This window comes from Salvelinus fontinalis, chromosome 9 (assembly GCF_029448725.1).
Source record: "Salvelinus fontinalis isolate EN_2023a chromosome 9, ASM2944872v1, whole genome shotgun sequence".
Taxonomy (NCBI): Eukaryota; Metazoa; Chordata; class Actinopteri; order Salmoniformes; family Salmonidae; genus Salvelinus; species Salvelinus fontinalis.
Window position 1 is genome coordinate 21,151,653 of NC_074673.1, and position 15,453 is coordinate 21,167,105.

The 15,453-nt window shown below is 42.4% G+C and overlaps 1 pseudogene; it reads left to right on the forward strand.

Moving 5' to 3' along the window:
* The first annotated feature begins 364 nt into the window (after positions 1-364).
* LOC129862963 (RNA-binding protein 28-like) lies at positions 365-14,489 on the forward strand (annotated as a pseudogene).
* Positions 14,490-15,453: the final 964 nt, after the last annotated feature.

A 15,453-nucleotide genomic window follows, 5' to 3' on the forward strand; every position in this document is an offset into this window, starting at 1 on the left:
CGTTTATTTGTGAGGCAGGTCGGCGCGGCGCTCAGTCAGATTTGGTCGTCAGTCAGAACTGGCATCGACACCGGAATCACCGATGACAACTTCAGTACAATTAGAAGATGGCTGCGTTGTTGAGAAAACGTGTATTTACCATTTAGCTACTCGCGGTTACCATTCTTTCATACAATTTTTATATTATAATAATTGTATCTATGTCTTGGAAGTGAAGATTAGAATTCGCTGGGGAGACAATAACGTTACTTTTGAAAATACCGGAAAGAAAGTTGCCAGTTAGCTCCATTTGACGTTGGTTGACTGGCTAAAAAAAGCAACAGTTATCAGACGAAACTAGCTAAAGATTAGTACATAATAAACAATGTCAGCCCTAACAATTTTCGTCCGGAGTCTGCCAGTAGATGCATCTAACGACCGCTTGGAGGAGATATTCTCTGAGATTGGACCTGTGAAGCACTGTTTTGTTGTCAAGGAAAAAGGTGAAACAGCTACTAACTTAGTTAGCTAGCTAGCTAATTTTATGACATTTGCCATCTTTGTAAAATTGTGCTGATCTCAACGTCATTCAGACTGTGAGGATCTGTGTTTATTGCATGCACTATAACCCAATACTACATCACGTGATTGAATATTAGCAAATGTTGGCCTGGGTGTCTGTGTGTGTGTGCTGGAAGTAACAGTTAGCCCCAGATAAGTGTGCTGGGAAGCTGTGGTTAGCCTTGAGCGAGAACAGTGTGCTTTCTATGCAGGTGCAAATGGCTCAAACAATGTTACAGAGCTGTCTGACCTCAGTCTCTGGGGTGTGGGAGCGTAATCTACACAGCAACAGTGCCGTACACCAAGGTGCGCCAAGAGGCTGGGACCAGCCTGAGCGCCGACGATAGGCTGAGCAAGTTTAAACCACGCTCAGCCTCTACTGTGATAGGCCAACAGACGGGTTGGAACTACGTCTATCACAGTATAAGAACAGCTGTTTACTTACATCCTGACAGTTCTCTGTTCTGCCCTGCGAGGTGATACAGAGAACCCGTATATACGAAAATTGCATTTACCGTTTATCGCTTGAGTTTAATAAAAATACTTAAAGTATATTCGGTGACTCTGAATCACATTTTGTCCTGATACCAGATTTGAATTGACGCAAATCCCTTATAAGACCATGTCCTGCTTTGTAATAATATTAAAGAATATGTGTGAAAAAACAACTCTGACACATGGTCCCTACAGGAGAAGACAAATGTCGGGGGTTTGCGTATGTCACCTACTCCATGGAGGAGGATGCACAGCCCGCGGTTAGAGAGGTGAAAGACTATGATGGACAGAAGATCAACTTGTCAGTGGCCAAGAAGAAGGGAACAACCGGTATAAAAAAAAAACAGTGTATGCTTAGCTGTTATTTAGCTAGATGCCTACCTTACATTTTTTATGGTGAAATTAGAGGATCAAACATTTGTGGTCTTGTCTTCTACACAGCTACAGGACCAAAATAACCAGTTTTACAAAAATAACATACATCTCAAGGAGCTTTAAAGAAAAACCGAAGGAAAGCAAGACTGATCATCAGGAATCTCAGTTTCAAGGTTTGACACACACACAGACACAGACAGACACTAGTGATGCGGGGGCCAGCTTTTCACCTGCCCGCAATTGCTAACAACCCATCCACAACTGCCTGACACTGTGATACAGTTACAATCTGAGGTCTGCACCCAGGGGTGGATTTAGGCATAGGCGACATGGGCAGCTGCCCAGGATGGCATGAGGCGCCTGCACAAAAACAATATATATATATTCCAAATGGTGACATTTGCGCTATCGATTTTCTATCGCTCATTTGCATGTCATGTCAATGATATCATGTCACCGTGTGAGACTGTAGGTCAATTAACTGTCGGAGTTGGTGCCCTGATTCTAGGTTGTGAGCTAGGCAGGCTACTGCTTGGGAAGGTCTCCCACTCAGAAGTACAAGATGGGGAGTGGGCAGGGGTAGGTTGACCTCAAGGTCTCCCCACTGGAAGCCCGAGGTAGGGAGAGTGGGGGAATCTATCAAATAGTGCACCTCTAACTTTATACGGTACTAATGCATTTAGTAATGCAATTAGTTTCTATTTGTCTGAATAAAATTACAATTAGTGCAGAATTGTGTTTTTTTGGGGGGGTGTTGCCCAGGGAGCCACACAAGCTAGAACCACCACTGCCTGCACCTAACTATAACCCGCAAATATAGAAAATGCGCTGCACAGTCAGAGATGGCCGAATTCATTTTTGAGCGCATTTTTTAGATAAGCTTATGTTTTTGCTTATCGTTTCCAACATTTTAGGCTTAGTCAACTTGTCTATAATTAGATACATGCAGCTTCTCTTCTGTCATTACTTCGTCCCCTAGAACACTAAATAAACCCTTGCTCACCAGAATGTCATAAATTTATATAATCTATAGTTTTTTTCTTTCCTCTTTCATCTCTGCTTCTCTCCCGCAGCAAAGATGTTTATGGACCAGGGAGAAAATGCAATAAAAATAAGCTGTACAAGTTATTCTATGCTAAATTCCCAAATGGCATCAGTGACCGGTTTTAAGGAAGTTAGTAGCTGTTAAAACGACCCAACATGTTTTTGCTAAGATTACAGTTTGACTCGGATGCATATTTGATGATGCTGATGAAGATGACGCCTTTTCCAGATGGTCCCTAACTGCTCATTTATTATCTCTAGATGCTGAAAGAAAGATCATATTTCCTCACTCCTGATCCAGAGTAAAAATGTTACATTTGGTGTATAATTTTACTGCAAGAAATGCTTAATTCTGAGGGAGTTAATATTATTTTAGACATTGTGAGAGGTTGAATCTTTCCCAATCATTAGTATACTGTTCTGGCCCTCCCTTCTATTTATTTTCAACTCTCCATTTCGCAGCTTTTCTCTTATTGAATGAAACGCTGCCCTTGTTGCCTCAGTGGATCATCGTTAACTATTTCTGATCAAGTTCCCCAAAGCGTTTCGCATTTGGTGTGTATTTGGTGCACGCTACAGTTAGGCTTGAAGTTTAGGCTTAGGCTACGTACCAACAGCAGATAAAAAATTATGAAAGATTAACCTAAATGTAGCCCATAGATATGATTGCACAATAATTATACTAAGTGTACAAACCATTAGGAACACCTGCTCTTTCCATGACACAGATTTGACCAGGTGAAAGCTGTGGTCCCTTATTGATGTCACTTGTTAAATCCATTTCAATCACTGTAGATGAAAGGGAGGAGAAAGGTTCAAGAAGGATGTTTAAGCCTTGAGACAATTGAGACATGTATTGTATGTGTGCCATTGAGGGTGAATGGGCAAGACAAAATATTGAAGTGCTTTTAAACGTGGTTTGGTAGTAGGTGCCAACCGCACTGGTTTGAGTGTGTCAAGAACTGCAACGCTGCTGGGTTTTTCACACTCAACAGTTTCCCGTGTGAATCAAGAATGGTCCACCATCCAAAGGACATCCAGCCAACTTGACACAACTGTGGGAAGCATTGGAATCAACATGGGCCAGCATTCCTGTGGAATGCTTTCGAAACCTTGTGGAGTCCATGTCCCAATTAATTGAGGCTGTTCTGAGGGCAAAAGGGGTGAAACTCAATATTAGGAAGTTGTTCCTATTGTCTTGTTCACTGTGTACATTTATGTATTTTTAATGCATTGTTTTCTCTTTATTCAACCCGCCCGCCTCCCACCCGCCCTTCAGCCACACAATATTTAATTGCCCTAAACCTGCCCACTCCGCTGATATAACCCCAGGGATTGTGGGTTACGAGTCAACCCTTGCATAACTAATACACACAGACAAACAATCTTTCCCTTTGGCCTCCCCTTTGTGCGAGGATGCTTTGTCTGCAGTTAGTTGTTAATGTTTGTCTTGTGTTCCCACAGTGCTCTGAGGATGATCTGAAGCTTTGCCAAGTTTGGGACAGTTCTGGAGGCTAACATCCCCCTTAAACCAGGTACAGACTTCAACTTGAGAGAATCACCACCCAACCACACTAAGCACTGTTGAGCCTTTGTGGATTTAGTTGTGCAAAGACAACTACAGACTAGAGTCAGTAACATGTTTTCTATCTGGTGTCTGACTATTCCTCACTCTGTTTACCTTCCCGTGTGTATTTCATCAGATGGAAAGATGCGGGTCTTTGCGTTTGTCCAGTTTAAGAACGTCTTGGAGGCAGGAAAGGCCTTGAACGCAATACACCTAAAGGAGATCAAAGGTGAGACACCTTAACCCGGTGTGTGTGTTAGGAATTGAAAACCTGGTCAAGGTGTGGAGAACTGCTAGATGAAAAGTATAAGGGGAACAACTTCTTAATTATAAGTTGAATTGACAGAGACAGACATATGTATATGTGAAGACAGATATGTTCCTCTCAGAGGTTTGCAGCAAATCTCTCAGGGCTGATCTAAATACTCTAGCCATATCTGTTTGTTGTTTCACGCTTCCGTGCCCGGTGCCAAAACATTTGATCAAGGTGGAGACCTTGGGGTTGAATAGACTATACACTTGAAACATCTTAATCATTTAAGGACACCTATGGTTATGGCTCAGGGGCCCAGATACCATTTACTGAGGCCTGCTTTACGGTGACCTCTGGCCTGGGAGAGGGTACCCAGAGGCCAAATTCCAATAGGGAATAATCATCAGAAAATAGCATTGTTAACAGTGTGTGTGAGACCTTTTTCTGCCCTGTGAATATCTCTGATACAGATGGGGCACATCTCAATAGTCTACTGTGGCTTCATCAGCTGCAATCAAGTCCTTCTGTCCTTTACAGGAAGGCAGGTAGCTGTTGATTGGGCTGTGGCTAAAGACAAGTTTGTCGCTACTCAGCCAGGAGCTAAGAAAGAGGAAAAGGTCACAGCAGAGAAACCGGCACCTGAAAGTGACTCTGAAGAGGAGGAGGAAGAAGTAGAAGTTAACAAGTATGAGCTTTTGCTGTCTTTTAAATCTATTTCTGCATGTCCTCAGTTTGAGATGGGCTGTAAAGATGTAGACCTTGACATGGATGTAATTAAGAAATAAGGCATGAGAACCTAGGGATTATCGTGTGAATAACTGCCGACTAAGGGCTGTTCGAAGACTCAACACAGCTCGGGGGGTCAGGGCAAACAGCCCAAATGAGGGTGTTATTCACTATCATTCCTGTTTTAGAAAATGGTTACCAACATATATTTTTTTTAATTAATTACAATGTTTTCATAAATGAAAATGAGCAAATTTGTTTAATTTCGTCCTTCCACCAGACGATTTAGTCCTGGCAAAAGCCAGTTGTTAGTTCTGAGATTCCGAAGTAGCTAGCCAAACAAGCTTTGTCTATTCCAAACATTCTAAGCAAAAAAGGTTGCCATGCAGACTAGCTACTTCTTCTTTGCTAGCTAGCCAACTTAAGCTAACACACAATCAAATCAAGCAGCTGAAATGACAACAGACATTTGTTTTATGTTTCTTTCTATTTCCAGTTCTTTTGATATATCCATTAAAATGATCCTGATAAATGTATTCGTCTGGCTCAGAGATTGTCAGTCATGTTTATTCTCTCCTATGGAAGGGTGGAGATTGCCCCAAAAAACTGTAACGTTTTTGCACATGTCAGAAAAGCAAGCAGCAAGATTTAGACAAACCCCAACTGTTGCAAACCAAATGCTAGCCTAGTAGAATGAGTTAATAATGTGTCAACTTTTTTCCAGGGTAGATTAAGTTTATATATTGCCTGGCTGGGCTGTAGGACAGTGAATCTGCATTGATAATTCAAATTGAACTGTTAACAGGCAGTTTACCAATTAGGATCCAAACAACCCATTTTACGTCTAAATTGGTCTTCTTTGGCCAGTCTTTGGTTCTGAGGACTGGAGTATTGCAGCCAGGATATTGTTGAAGTGTTGTGTTTAATAGTTCTTCTTTCTACAGAGTCAGCTCTAAGTCAGCACAGCATCCAGACACCCCGTCAGAGGAGGAGGGTGTTGAGGAGAATGACGATGCAGAGTCTCAGGAGGCAGATGACGATGACAAAAGTGATCTTGGGTATGATGAAGACGACGAGGAAAATGAAAATGCAGAGTCTGAGGAGGCAGATGACGACAAAAGTGATCTTGGGTCTGATGAAGACGACGATGAAGATGATGACAGTGAGGATTCTGGTATGAAACGGTTGTCTTTTCTCTTGATGAAATATCAGTGAGTATGTTCCAGGTTGCCCTCTGTTTGAACCCCTCCAACGCTCTGGCTCTCGCTCTCTCTGGCTCTGGCTCTCTCTGGCTCTCTCTGTCTCTGTCTCTGTCTTTGGCTCTCTCTGGCTCTGGCTCTCTCTGGCTCTGGCTCTGGCTCTGTCTCTCTCTGGCTCTTGCTGGCTCTGTCTCTCTCTGTCTCTGTCTCTCTCTGTCTCTGGCTCTCTCTGTCTCTGTCTTTGGCTCTCTCTGGTTCTGGCTCTCTCTGGCTCTCGCTGGCTCTGGCTCTCTCTGGCTCTCACTGACTCTCGCTGGCTCTCGCTGACTCTCGCTGGCACTCGTGCTCTCTCTCTCTGGCTCTCTCTCGCGCTCTCTGGCCCTCTCTCTCTGGCTCTCTCTCTCTGGCTCTCTCTCTCTGGCTCTCTCTCTCTGGCTCTCTCTCGCTGGCTCTCTCTGGCTCTGGCTCTCTCTGGCTCTGGCTCTCTCTGGCTCTGGCTCTCTCTCTGGCTCTCTCTCTCTGCCTCTCTCTGACTCTGGCTCTCTCTGACTCTGGCCCTCTCTGACTCTGGCCCTCTCTGGCTCTGGCTCTCTCTGGCTCTGGCTCTCTCTGGCTCTGGCTCTCTCTGGCTCTGGCTCTGGCTCTGGCTCTCTCTGGCTCTGGCTCTCTCTCTGGCGCTGGCTCTCTCTGGCGCTGTATCTCTCTGTTGATCATGCAGCCAAGAGAAAGCCCCTCCCATCAGACGTCAATGAGGGAAAAACCATCTTTATCAGGAACCTGTCGTTTGATACGGAGGAGGAGGGCTTGGAGGAGGTGTTACTGCCGTATGGAGAACTGAAGTACACCAAGATCTGCCTACACCCTGACACTGAACACTCTAAAGGTATAGTCCTGGCTCCAACACAAACGCACTCTCTCTCTAGCTCTGTCCCCTGCCCAAACTTAAACAATGACATGAAGTGATGCCAGTCAGATAGTAGATGTCTACATGTTAACATTGAATCATGACTGTGTTGGTTGGTAATGGTTGTTGACTGTGCTCTGTTGTCTGGTCAGGTATTGCCTTTGCTCAGTTCAAGTCTAAAGAAGCAGCAGAGAAATGCATTGCTGCCGCAGCGGACGAGTCAGAGGTGAGACGCAATAGGATAAATTACTCATGTATTCTTCAGGTACATCGCTTCTGATGAGCTCTGAGTTGCTGTAATGTATGTTTGGGGGTAACATGTTTGTCTGTCTTAGAGCGGGGGTATCCGTGTGAATGGTAGGAAGCTGAACATCGTAGTGGCGGTAAGCAGAGAGGATTCCGTCAAACTGAAGGACAAGAAGGTCAAAACACATACAGGGACCAGGAACCTCTACCTGGCTAGAGAGGGATATAAGTTAAACCTCCTTTCTCCTCCCTTTTCCTCTCCTCTCCCCAACCCTCCATCGCATACCTCTTTCTCTCAGTGATACGGGCAGGAACTAAGGCAGCTGAGGGTGTTCCAGCATAATATAATCAATAATTTTGCTCTTAACCATCTTACATATAAAACCTTATTTGTTCATGAAGCATCGTGAATAACTCACCACAAGTTAATGACAAGGGTGTGCTTGAAAGGATGCACATAACTCTGCAATAATTCCAACCACAGTCTGTGCATGTATTTAGTTTTCATGCTAATGAGGGCCGAGAATCCAATTTCACATAGGTACGTGGTTGCAAAAGGGCATCACTGTCTAAACAGCGAGATTTGCCAAGGCAGGATACTCTGAGCGCAGCCCAATCCAGAAATCTGGCAGTGGCTTCTGATTACATTTTCACAGAACCGCTTGTTGCAATTTCGACGAGGCTCTCTTCAGGGATGCAAACTAGTCACCTTTCGGCCAAATTTGCTGTTTTGAATCCAAAATAGGTGACCTACGTGATTCGTGTAGATCTGATGAGAAAGGTTTTGGAGGGGGGGCTTTGGATCAGACTACTGGCTGTAAGCGAACAAGTGATGCGCGTTTGGAGCAATACTGGCTGTATCCAAGGCTCAGCCAATCGTAACAGCAGAAAGCAGGATGTGACTAAAGAGAGAAGAGACAACCAAATTGCCAATTACAGCACCAGCGCGTGCTCTGGAAAGACAGCAGAGAGTAGAAAGGCAGTTTTCCATTTACATCAGCTCGTCTCCTGAACGACAACGAAGAGGTAGGTGAGAAGCCTGACCATGGAGACAGGGATGAGAAGGTGATGAAGCGTACTTCATGAGCTGTAACCGAAAAACAACTGGCATTTGGAAGGTTTGAGGTGAGGGAGAAAGTATGGTGGAACAAGTATTGTTAGCATTTAAAGTAATGTTATCTTGCTAGCATTTTAAGTAAAGATATCTTGCTAGCAGGATCAAATTCTCCATTAGCTAAGTTAACCAGAGAAACCTATAGAGGTGAAAGGAACACCACACACTTTCCCTCTTTCTCACTTTTTCAGTACAGTGGATAAAAATAGGTATGCCATGTGTACTCTGCCTGAAAGAGATCAATTATGCCAACAAAAGGGTCTCATACTCTGCTGCTGGCACATTGTACATTTTCTGCCTGTGGACATCTGTTCTACAATGTAGTAACCTCCAGTGTAGCCCAAAGATATTGTTTTGTTGAACTTGACAGTACCACGTGTGTGAGTGAGGGGGGATTATTACATTTTTTTACTTGGTGAATGTTATTTTTGCACACATGTAGCCTTGTGCACTTGATCAATGTCTACTATAGTGGCCTCTATAATAGAGCAAAAATAGAATGGCTGTTTGTTTCATTCTATTCCTACTTTAGAAGTTTTTCCCCCAAGTGCAATATTTATATGTGTGTGTGTGGTCACACTCGTTCTATTATGAAGGCTGTCATGGTAACAAGCATTCTATTATAAAGACTGTCACGGCTAACTGCAGTATTAGTGTATTGTTTTTTTCTCAAGACTTGAGTGTCATTTGCAGTAAAGTCTAGGCAACATTTTTTTTTGTTAGCTGTGAGTTGGGTTCACATTAACCAATTTTTATTTTACACCCACAGACTGAGCATGTAGATCATATTATTTGTTGTTTAATTAGTTAAAACTTGCATTTTCCCCTAGCAGGGATTTTTAGCATGTTTCAGTGCAACAAAAAAGTGTCACCTTTTGGGCCCTCACCGGTTTGCATCCCTGTCTCTTGTTCAGATATTGGTAGGTGGACTGGAGGCAGGGCATGAAAGGGATAACGAATCCAGTTGTTTGTGTGATCTGTTTCAGGAAAGTACCTGCGTAATTTCGCACCCAACTCACTCAGGTGCTTCGCTATATCACATTTGACATTGTCCATAAGCTTGAGTTCATTTGCACATAAAAAATAATACGATGATGGAAAGACCTGTGCTGTCCTTGTTAATGCAGACAGGGAAGTGCTCCAACTTCTTATAAAATAGTCTCAATTTTGTCCCGCACATTGAATATAGTTGCGGAGAGTCCCTGTAATCCTAGATTCAGATCATTCAGGCGAGAAAAAACATCACCCAGATAGGCCAGTCGTGTGAAACTCGTCAAAGTGCAAGTGGTCAGACAAGTGAAAATTATGGTTAGTTAAGAGAACTTTAAGCTCGTCTCTCAATTTACATTTTTTTTTGTCAATACTTTGCCCCTTGATAAACAGCGTACTTCTGTATGTTGTAAAAGCGTTACATGCCCATATCATTGCATAGTGCAGAAAATACACGAGAGTTCAGGGGCCTTGCTTTAACAAAGTTACCATTTTACCTGTAGTGTCCAAAACGTCTTTCAAGCTGTCAGGCATTCCCTTGGCAGCAAGAGCCTCTCGGTGGATGCTGCAGTGTACCCAAGTGTCGTCGGGAGCAACTGCTTGCACGCGTGTTACCACTCTACTATGTTTCCCTGTCATGGCTTTTGCACCATCAGTACAGATACCAACATGAGCAGCAGCAACGTTTGGCTTCATACGGACCATTAGTGGAATTCCCACGAGAGGGTAACAGTTAATGTGATTGGATGTTAATTATTTGACTAGGCTACCTGTATTTGACATTGTGTTGTTATTTCGCTGAACACTAGATGGTTTAATTTTATTTTTGGCAGTGAAACGAGGCTACTCAGGCGAGAGAGAAAAAAACTCACCCAAATGTATAGCCCCGTTGGAAAATATATATTGACTGTTTGAAAATGTGAAGGAAAAAAACATGTAAAGAAAAAATATTTTTACACATTTTTTTTTTTAAATGAATCACATTTTTATTTTGCATACCCCAATGGCATTGCATCCCAGTTTTGGAATACCTGCTCTGGGTGAACTATTAGTGACCACCAGGTAGCACTACAGTGCCTTCAGAAAGTATTCACACCCCCTTAACTTTTTGTTCTAATGGTTTCTTCTTCCTCCTCTTCTTCAAAGTCACTTTCAGGTGCCACATTTTTTTGTTTTACAGCCTGAGTTCAAAATGTATTAAATTGACCCACCCATAATGTCAGTGTAATTATGTTTTTTGAAATGTTTACAAATTAATAAAACATGTAAAAGCTGAAAAGTCTTGTCAATAAATATTCAACCCCTTTGTTATGGCAAGCCTAAATAAGTTCAGGAGTAAACATGTGCTTAACAAGTCACATAATAAGTTGCATGGCCTCACTGTGTGCAATAAGTTTTTAACATAATTTTTTAATGACTACCTCATCTCTGTATCCCACATATAAAATGATCTGTAAGGTCCCTCAGAAGAGCAGTGAATTTCAAACAGATTGAACCAGAAAGATCAGGGAGGTTTTCCAATGCCTCACAAAGAAGGGCACCTATTGGTAGATGGGTAAAGAAAAATTATAAAGCAGACATTGAATATCCCTTTGAGCATGGTGAAGTTATTACACTTTGGATGTTGTATCAATACACCCAGTCACTAGATACATGCGTCCTTCCTACCTCAGTTGCTGGAGAAGAAGGAACCCGCTCAGGGATTTCACCATGAGGCCAATGGTGACTTAAAACAGAGTTTAATGGCTGTGATAGGAGAAAACTGAGGATGTATCAACAAAAAGAATGAACACTGTACAGAACAAAAATATTCCAAAACATGCAGCCTGTTTACAACAAGGTACTAAAGTAATACTGCATAGCAATACACTTTTTTGTCCTGAATACAAAGTGTTATGTTTGGGGGCAAATCCAAAACAACACGTTACTGAGTACCATTTTCCATATTTTCAAGCATAGTGGTGGCTGAATCATGTTATGGGTATGATTTGTAATTGTTAAGGACTGGGGAGTTTTTCAGGATAAAAAGAAACGTAATGGAGCTAAGCACAGGAAAAATCCTAGAGGAAAACTTGGTTCAGTTTGCTTTCCACTAAACACTGGCAGATTAATTCACCTTTCAACAGGACAAAAACCTTAAACACAAGGCCAAATCTACACTGGCCTTGTTTACCAAAAAGACAGTGAATGTTCCTGAGTGGCCGAGTTACAGTTTTGACTTAAATCTGCTTAAAAATCTATGGATGTCTAGCAATGCTTAACAACCAATTTGACAGAATTTTTAAAAGAATAATGGGCAAATATTGCACAATCCAGGTGTGGAAAGCTCTTCAAGATTTACCCAGAAAGACTCACAACTGTAATCGCTGCCAAAGGTGATTCTAACATGTACTGACTCAGTTTTTTTTTTTTATACAAATGTTACAATTTCTCTTTCTCCTTGACATTTCAGTATTTTGTGTAGATTGTTGATGAAAAAAAATCACATTAAATCCATTTTAATCACACTTTGTAACAACAAAATGTGGGAAAAGTAAAGGGTTGTGAATACTTTCTGAAGGCACTGTATTGTCCTATAAAGCTGCCCTGTCCATGTTGAATGGCCTTTAATTTCTCTTTACAACCTCTTTCCACAATTGTCTCTTTGTTTACCATTTGCTTCTCTCCCCCTTTCTTTTCCTCTCCATCTCTATCTGTATGCCCCCTCTCTCTCTCTCGCTATCTCTCTTTCCAGTGCAGGGTGATGTATGATAAGAAGCCAGAGCGGGGTCAGGTGTTAGGCCGGTCGCTAGGTTACGGCTTTGTTCAGTTCCAAGATCATGAACACGCTCTGAAGACACTACGACACCTCAACAATAACCCTGACATCTACGGAAACACCAAGGTGTGTTTGTGTGGCACTGTGTCTTTGTTGATCTATCTGTGTGTGTATGCATGTCCTCAACCTTGTACTCGACAGAGTGCAGCTGTGTTTGAGAGGGTGAATGGCAGGTTATGTTTCAGGATGTTGTCTTTGGCTCTCAGTAGCTGATAACAATATTGCGTCTGGACTCAAACATCCTAGTCATCAATATTTGTTGTTCCTGAGGAATGTAAAGAGAATGTTGAATTGCACGTACACACATTTGGTTTGGCAACCTACAGCATCTGATCAATATTGACGGTCTTGATAAATGATGAGAATGTGTTATTGAGAAGACTCTTCACTTTTTTTCTTTTTTCTTGAGTGATTTACTTTGTCTGTCTACAGAGACCCATTGTTGAGTTCTCTCTTGAAGATGGGAGGAAGCTGAAGATGAAAGAAATGCGACAACAACAAGTCAAGGTGTGTCTTCTCTGATGTTTATGTTGGTGTGTGCTGATGGTTAAGATCAAGAGTAACAAATTTTCCTGTCTCCATGGTTTCCAGGAGCGTTTTAAGGGGCGTGGCACTATGGGAAGAGGGAAAATGCAGCCGCAGTCAGGAGGCCGGCTTGGACCTCAGAAGGGTGTGTCTAAACCCCAGAGTAACATGGTAACAAAGGAGGGGTCAGCGAAGACCCAGACACAGTCGGCACCATCCGGTCAGGGCAGAAAGGATGGAGGTATGACGCTCTACATTTCTGCCCTAACCCTGAATATAACACACACACAGCTGGAACTGCAAATGTTTGTCATTTTTAACATTTCCCTCGTTTTCTGTGTTCTTTTTGCTTTTTGGTTGTCGCTGATATTTCCTTCCATTTCTTTCTCTCTCGTCTAGTACCTCCCCCCCAGCCACAGGTCAAGGCTCAGACCCAGCAACAGGCCCAGAAGCAGGGCCGGCAGTACTCAGGCTTCCAGACCACCTCAGTTCTAGAACACGTAGAACTGGAGGATGGAAAGAAACGAAGGAAGATTCTATCCCTGCCCTCCCACCGTGGCCCAAAGATTAGGTAATACACACACACACACACACACTCACACTCACACTCACACTCACACACACACAGTACCTATCACATTGTAACCCATACTACATGGTATAATTTTGGTCCTGCAGGGCGCGTGATAAGGGAAAGCCTGCTCAGCCTAAGATGCCCAGGATCGGTTCCAGCAGGAGAGAGCGACAGGGAGGAACGTCACTGGAGAAACTTACACAGGTATGCACACAAACATTACCCATGTCTGTATGTCGTGGCTCCAAGATCATGTAGTACATTCAACTGTCTTCATTGGTTTTCCAGAGTACTAAAGGGGCCAAGAGGCGGTTTAGGAGCCGAGAGGATGACCATTTTGACAATCTGGTTGAAGAATACAAGAGGAAACTGATGGGCGGCAACAAGACTGCAAACATCAAGAAGAACAAGTGGTTCAACAGTTAAGTGTGTGAGATGCCATTTTTTGGCATAACCAAAGAAACATTTCCTTATGTTGGTTTCGACATCATTTACATTTTGAAACAAAGATTTATGATGGTTGAAATGTTGGTGTAACATTCACCCATGAACTGTGTAGAATAGAGTCCAGCATATTACTGTCCATGTATGTCTGTGTCCTCATGTTATACACAACTTGTGGTGTGCCATCACAGTGGTAAAAGGTGGGGTGTCCGAGTAGTCACTTCCTGAATGAACTCTGACAGAGGTGTGAAGCAGTGTTAAAAAACAAAACAATGTGTGGGTTTGTTTAGTACGACAAACATGTTCAGAACAGATGCTGATGTTTTACTCTACTTTGCTTTATGTTCATGTTAACTATTGGTGAATAATAATGTAAAGAATATCAGAGATTTGAGAAATGTAAATGATTGACATTTTTATTAAAGAACTTGCAAAGACGGAGACCGTTTTAGTTTCTCTATATTTCATATGTTAAGTGATCATCTGTGATATAAGAAAATGTTAAAGTATCGATACATTTTGGAAACGCCCACACAATGTTCATGTGTAATGTTTGATATACATGTACATCTTCACCCCATGTACCTCTCCCACCCACCCATTTCTGGACATGTTGATGTACTCTGTGTAAAGGTATTGGTGTGTTCAATAAATTGTCATCTTTGATCAAGGTAATGTTCTACCTCAGACCAGTTTCTAGAGTTTGGGAAATGTTGGATAGTAGAAATACTGTCACACCCACACTGTTGATGGCATATTTGGTAATGTTTGCTGACCCTGTTCTTCTTACCCACGTACTGGCCTAGTCAAGGGGAAATTCCAACCCACGTTAAGTGCCTGTAAATGGAAGGTAATTCACTTTTTTATGTACTTTTCTCTGTATTCTTTAACTTAAAGGAAAACAACACCTAAAAAATATATTTAGCTATTTTTTTCATTAGCCCATTGTTGACATAGACCCAAAATGTTTTGCTTATCAGCAATCAGGTTTAAGATGCACTATATATACAAAAGTATGTTGACATCCCTTAAACATTTGTGGATTTGACTATTTCAGCCACATCTTTGCTGACAGGTGTATAAAATCAAGAACACCGCCATGCAATCTCCATAGAAAAACACTGGCATTAGAATGGCCTTACTGTAGAGCTCAGTGACTTCCAATGTGACACAGTCATAGGATGCCACCTTTACAACAAGTCAGTTTGTAAAATGTCATGGTTCGGTCTAGGTCCATTAGTTCCATTGAATGGAAATCTTATTAACGTTACGGCATACATTGATGTTCTAGACAAATTCTGTGCTTCTGTGCTTCTGTGCTTTCAGACATAAAAATAGAAACTGTCTGAAGCCGTGACACTGGTGTACTTTGACAAAGACGATCCCACAAAAGTAATAGCAGATGCAGGACCAGTTGGCCTAGGAGCTGTGGTCATGCAAGAACAACACAGATAAATGGTTCCAGTATGTTATGTGCAGGAGTCTGACAGAGTGTGAATGCAGATATGCACAAACTGAGGGAGGCCCTTGCATTGGTTTGGGCTTGTGAAAGGCTTCACCCGTACGTATACGGCAGGGAATTTGATCTAGTGACTGATCATAAGGCGCTTGAAGCTATTTACAGTCCTCGCTGGGTGGG